This window comes from Chrysemys picta, chromosome 2 (assembly GCF_011386835.1).
Source record: "Chrysemys picta bellii isolate R12L10 chromosome 2, ASM1138683v2, whole genome shotgun sequence".
Classification (NCBI taxonomy): domain Eukaryota; kingdom Metazoa; phylum Chordata; order Testudines; family Emydidae; genus Chrysemys; species Chrysemys picta.
Window position 1 is genome coordinate 266,150,254 of NC_088792.1, and position 6,848 is coordinate 266,157,101.

Here is a 6,848-nt window from a genome sequence, read left to right on the forward strand (position 1 = left end):
CTTTAATCAAGTTACCTTTCAATCTTCTTTTTGATAAGCTAAATAGATTGAGCTCCTTAGTGAGACAAGGTTGGTGAGGTAATCTCTTTTATTGTGCCAACTTCTGTTGGTGGAAGAGACAAGCTTTCAGATTTAAAATTTTTATTAAAGCTAATGTTAAAAAAATTATATATTACATAGGTTGGGGAAAGAGTGTCTGTACATCTGGGTATAGTGCTTAGATTATCCACAAATACAAAGTTTGTTTTTAAAAGTCATATGATACACAGAGTACATAATCAGCGATAACCCAAATTTAGGTTAGTAGATTTAACAATATAGTTTAGATATTAGAATCTGAATACTCGGGTACATGACTCATGAAAAGCTGTTCAGAGATTTGGTCGTAGAAAGCAAAATATATCAGTGAATGGAGATTCTCAATTACTGAGGGACAATTAGGTTGGTTGTCCATTTATAAAATACAATCCATGAGGAAAGTATGTGTTACTGTGTAGCTGCAAGCCCATTTGAGAGTTTGGCAGCTGCGACACAATGCCATCCAAGATCGCCTGACCAGAGCCATCTCGCCACCCTTGGGGAAGGTTGCCATAAACTCCGCCATTCCCGGAACTGACAGCCAACTGTGACCGGACATCGTCATCACCAACGAGGACCGGAAGAAGATCATCATGGTGGACATAACAGTGCCATTTGAGAACAGGACCCTGGCCTTTCACGATGCCCAAGCTCGAAAGGTAGAGAAATATGCCCCTCTTGAGAGCTAAGGGTTACCAAGTCCAGACACATGCGCTGATCATCAGAGCCTTAGGTGCATGGGACCCCAGGAACGAGCTAGTGCTGAGAACATGCGGAATCGGTCAATGCTACCCTCGGCTGATATGGCAACTCATGGTGTCAGATGCCATCAGGTGGTCAAGGGACATCTAAATAGAACACATCACTGGACATCGGCAATACCAGGTGAGATGAGCTGGAGTGCTGATGAGGAGTGCAGTCAGGAAAGTAACAAATACACAGAGCTCTACTTCAGGTCTGCAAAAAGGTATTCAGAGCATTAAAGCAACATACAAGGTGGAACAAATTGTTTAGGAGAAGTAGTTAACACATATTCTTAGGGACTATTCAAGGTGAAGTGGCCCTTTAACATCCCTGCAGTCTTAGGACAAAAAGAGAGTTAGTGGATTACAAATTGTAATAAGCCATAAATCCCGTGCCTTTATTAAGACCATGATTTTTAGTGACTAGCAAAGTTATGAATTTAAGTTCCCAGACTCATCTTTTGAAGTTGTTGTGCAAGTTTCCTTTGAGGATGAGTACTGAGAGATCAGATATGGAGTGATCATTTCATGAAAAAAGTGCCTGCCCACATATATTTTTTTTGTCTTTTATCATTTTCCTGTGAGAATTCATTCAAAAGTGTAATGATTGTATTGTTTCACCCACATAGTTATTAGTGGGGCATTTAGTGCACAGGATGCAGTACACCACATGTTGTGATGGCGTTCTGGCAGGATCTGGTGTTGCTTTGGTGGATCCTGGTCTGTGGGGAGCTTGCTTCTGATGATGAGCATGGCTAGGTTGTGGGGTTGTTTGAAGGCCAGAAGAGAAGGATTGGAAAAGATTTTTTTCAGGGTGTGGTCCACTGAGCTCTTTAAGCTCAGTGTAAGGCATTTTCTCCAGACCTTGAATCATTTTTGTATCTCTTTTCTGTACCTTCGCCAATTTTCAACATCCTTGTTAAAATGTTGATACCAGAACTGGATGCAGTATCCCAGTATCAGTCTCACCAATGCTATACACAGAGGTAAAATCACCTCCCTACTCCTACTCATTACCCCCCATTCATACATCCAAGGATCAGCAAATATGACCCGCTTTTATCAGAGCATGTTAAACGTGTTTGAGAATACAAGAGAGTCAAAAGCGCATGCAAGTCCGTTATCTCTCCACATGCATACAAAATGAGTTTATTGAGCTATGTGGGTCATTCGTACAAACAACAATTCTTGATGAGATTCGAAATATGGTTATTTGATATGTTAAGATTGTAGATAGCTCAAAATTTTCAATTGAAGACAGGTTTATTTTGTTTGATAATTTCATGAGAAAAACTGGAAAAGAAATTGCTGCTTAAGTACTAGCAATTCTAGGTTTTAAGTTAGATTTTCAAGTCTGCATTGGTCAAGCCTATGACAATGGATCTAATATGGCTGGGAAGTACAAAGGTGTACAAGCAGTCCTGCTTGAGCATAATTCAAACTGTATTTTCTCCTACTGTGGAAACCACACACTAAACCTTGTAGATGTTGACTGTGCTGAATCATACAAGGAGGCAATTATTTACTTTGGAACTGTTCAGCAAATGTACAGTCTCTTCAGTAGCAGTCCACAAAGGTGGGAAATTCTGAAGCAATATCTTCCTGAAATCTCAAAAGATCTCAGTGACGAGGTTATCGTCCTCAAACAAATATATTCCAGGAACTTTAAATTGGATTGCAAGCCAAAAGAATTGCTTCAAGAAATACTCGAACTTGGACTCTCCGGGGTGTTTCCTAATATCACAAATGCATTGCGTATTTTTGTCAGTTTGCCTGCATCAGTGGCTTCAGGTGAACGCACCTTCAATGTGTTGAAGCAGGTAAAGAACTATCACCGTTCAACTATGGGGGACAAGAGCGTTTGAATGGGCTCACCATGCTTAATATCAACTGTGACATTGCATGAAAACTAGATTTTTCTTCAATAATTAGTGCATTTGCATAGAAAAAGGCTAGAAAAGCATTTGTTAAATAAAAAAATATTCAAATTATGTCTCACTCTTTTTTGGTGCCTTATTTTGTTTTCATGTGTCATCATTTTTTTTTTTATTATGGCTAGGGGCCTCAAAAGGTGGAAGTGGCCCAGGCCTCTCTGGACCTCTGAGAGGGCCTGAGAGTAACAGTAAAAATATTAGTTTACCAGGGAACAAGATAATTTTTTTAATAGTATCCTCTATTTTTCTGAGCCAGATGCATTGCTATGCCCCTCATTTGATCATCTTAAGACTGACCTGGAATGTCTGGTTCTGTGGCCAGAGCAATAGCAGTATGCACTGCCGTGAACATAATTCAATCTTGATCCTGCCCCATTTCACATTCCAGGACAGTAGAGATGAGAGCAATGGTGAAGTTTCTTTTAGCTTGGGGATAAAGAAATAAGGTGGGTGGAAGAGGGGCTTTCATTCATGCTTTAGTGAGTTCAGTTTATTCTTATTCTTTTTGTTGACCGCCATAGCTCAATTCAGCTGAGATGTAATATCCAATGTTCAGTGCATTCCCACTTTTTACATAGTTTTCCAGACTGGGTTATCTGAGTCACAATGAGTTCTCTTGCCTAAGGTCAGGCAGTAAATTTAGCCCAGGGTTAGAATTTAGGTTTCTTTTGCCACTCATGAATTGGCTGGGCCAAATGGCTTTATCCTAGGTCGGGGTCAACAATCTTTCAGAAGTGGTGTGCCGAGTCTTCATTTATTCACTCTAATTTAAGGTTTCATGTGCCAGTAATACATTTTAACGTTTTTAGAAGGTCTTTTTCTATAAGTCTATAATACATAACTAAACTATTGTTGTATGTAAAGTAAATAAGGTTTTTAAAATGTTTAAGATGCTTCATTTAGAATTAAATTAAAATGCAGAGCCCCCCGGACTGGTGGCCAGGACTCGGGCAATATGAGTGCCACTGAAAATCAGCTCGCCGCCTTTGGCATGCATGCCATAGGTTGCCTACCCCTAGCAGCTAGGTTATATAAATAACCATATTCAATTATTTTCAGGTGGAGGATGTGACTATATGGAGAAGGGTATGAGAGCACTCAACTAGTTGCCTTTAGCAATTTACACAATATAAACATTAATTTCAGGACAAGCAAACAAACTTATTAAATAACAGCAATATAGGATGACTTCTTTGCTATCATGTACAATTTATGGGCCAAATTTTCAGCACATTAGTCTGCCCTCCCATCGATTTTGTACCCAAAATAATTTGTGGGTGAAACTAGAGCCATCTAAATGTGTTAGTAGGTGAGCACAGGGATTATTAGACATCTAAATGACAACCATAATTATTTGCAGGAACACAATGGAGGCCATTGTATAAAAATGTTGCCTTATATATTTTCATATAAATTCAGGCTACCCTGTTCATGAGTATTTATTTAAGGTCCAGTCCTGAGCCCCTTCCTCAGGAAGAACTCCAGTGAAGTGTGGAATTTTGCTCTGGCTCACACCTGTACAGAGGGGTGAAAATTTCATATTTGTCTATGGAAAACATCAATTGTTTCCTATCTTCAGAACCCTTTGCAAAGAATTTTAAAGGCAGCCACTCTGCTGCTTAGGCTACACATGCATGAAATCATCATTATCAGCACCTGACATGGAAGCATGGGCAGGGAGAGGGAAGAGAAGAACAGAAGAGATGAAAGGGGAGACTAAAGGAATAGTAAAAGTACAGTGTGAATAAGGCTTTCCAAAAAGGAACTTAACACTTATTGCATTCAAGACACTTAAAATACATTAAATATTTTCCTAATTTTTTCCATGTAAGCAAGTGATGTGGTTGCTGTTGGTTTGTTATAGATTGTAGCTAGAAGGGGAAATGGTCCATGAAATCCTGAATGTACGTGGGGAAGTGTTAAGACAATCTCTCTGTTAAGATGAGATCCATTATTAAAAAAAGGTTAGAGAAGCCACAGCCTTTTCCTCTCCAGTAATTCCTTACATATTATATGTGGTTTTTACTTCCCTGTACCAGGAGACAGACTAACAAGAATGCAGACTAACTGGTTTACATTTTGTGAAAGGAACCAAAAAAAAAAAAAATTCAAACCTGTTTGCTTTCTTTTGAATTAACATGTACCTGATTGAATGCCTCCACTTATCAACTTCTCAATGATTGAGGAAATCAGCAGAGAGAGAGAGAAAAAATATTGCGTAAGGAGCTGGGATTGGCTTTGAGGTTTATAACCTCATAGCAGTGATGCTTTAGATAGGCTTGAGGAAGCATTTTCATAGCCAATTCCTGTTTTCAGTTGTTTATAAATATTTCAGTAAACTGAATTCTGAGCTGAAGCTTCTGGGGCATTTTCTCCCAAGCTGAATCCTTTATACAGGGTGGACTAATCACAGGTTTGCCACAACATATGGTCATGATTTTGCCATTTTTGAGTTATCTAATAGTGAGATAACGGTGTTTTTCATACTTTATATAACTTTCAGAGTCTTTCTGCATTTGGAAATGTCAAAAATAGCATTTTGTTACCATCGGACGCTTGCCATGTACGTAAGGCCTGTTTTTCAGAGCCTCTGAACACCTGACATCAGGCTGTAATCACAGAAGTATACACTGGAAGGGACCTCGAGAGATCACAGAGAGTCCCCCTCTCAAGGCAGGAAGTTTGTCAAACCTGTTCTTAAAAACCTCCAGTGACAGAGATTCCATAATCTCCCTAGGCAATTTGCTCCAGTGCTTAAATACCCCTCAGGAAATTTTTCCTATGTGACGTTATTGATATAATCTGGGACCATATAGATCATTGTTGCAACCAAGGTCCTGTAGTGGCACCCAGATCTTGTATAAAGGGGGTCAAATGGGGTGTCTAAGACAAGGTTATGGTTTACTGGTTATGATTATGCTGTCTATATGTGTGTATCACTTTTGTAGTTGAAGTTATGAATATTGGCTCTATACTGTCTGTATTTCAAACTTATGCTATGCTGCTGGGTGACATCCCAGACAAACTGGTGTTAGCTCTGCCTAGCCTGCTTGATGGCCCATTAAGGACCATCAGCTATACAATGGACCCATTGAGAGAAGGCAGATACGCCTTGTAACTCAGCAAAGTATGCAGGGACTGGCCCATGTGACTCCAGACTCCATGTTGCTGTAATTTTCCACAGTAAGAACAAAGAGGTGTTCTTACACCTGGAAAAGACTATATAAGGCTGATGCCTCATCTCCATCTTGTCTTCAATCCTGCTTCATACCTCTGGAGGAACTTTGCTACAAGCTGAAGCTTTGAACAAAGGACTGAGGACCCATCCCAGCGGGGGATGTATTCCAGAGACTTGATTTGAACCTGCAGTTTATTCCATCGCTGCTGCAAGCCTGAACCAAGAACTTTGCCATTACTGTATGTAATTGATTCCATTTAACCAATCCTAACTCTCATCTCTATCTTTTTCCTTTTATGAATAAACCTTTAGATTTTAGATTCTAAAGGATTGGCAACAGCGTGATTTGTGGGTAAGATCTGATTTGTATATTGACCTGGGTCTGGGGCTTGGTCCTTTGGGATCAGGAGAACCTTTTTCTTTTACTGGGGTATTGGTTTTCATAACCATTTGTCCCCATAACGAGTGGTACTGGTGGTAATATTGGGAAACTGGAGTGTCTAAGGAGATTGCTTGTGAGACTTGCGGTTAGCCAGTGGGGTGAAACTGAAGTCCTCTTAGTCTGGCTGGTTTGGTTTGCCTTAGAGGTGGAAAGAACCCCAGCCTTGGGCTGTAACTGCCCTATTTGAGCAATTTGTCCTGAGTTGGCGCTCTCAGTTGGGTTCTGCCAGAACCGCATTGTCACATCCTAATATCCAACCTAAACCTCCTTTGCTGCAATTTAAGCCCATTGCTTCTTGTCCTATCCTCAGAGGTTAAGGAGGACAATTTTTCACCCTCCTCCTTGTAACTTTTTAAGTACTTGAAAACTGTTATCGTTAGGGTTGCCAACTTCCCGATATCTTAAAACCGGACACTACATCCTGGCGTGGGTTGATGAGCTGGTGCCCCCGGTCCTCATGCCCTGGGCCAGGC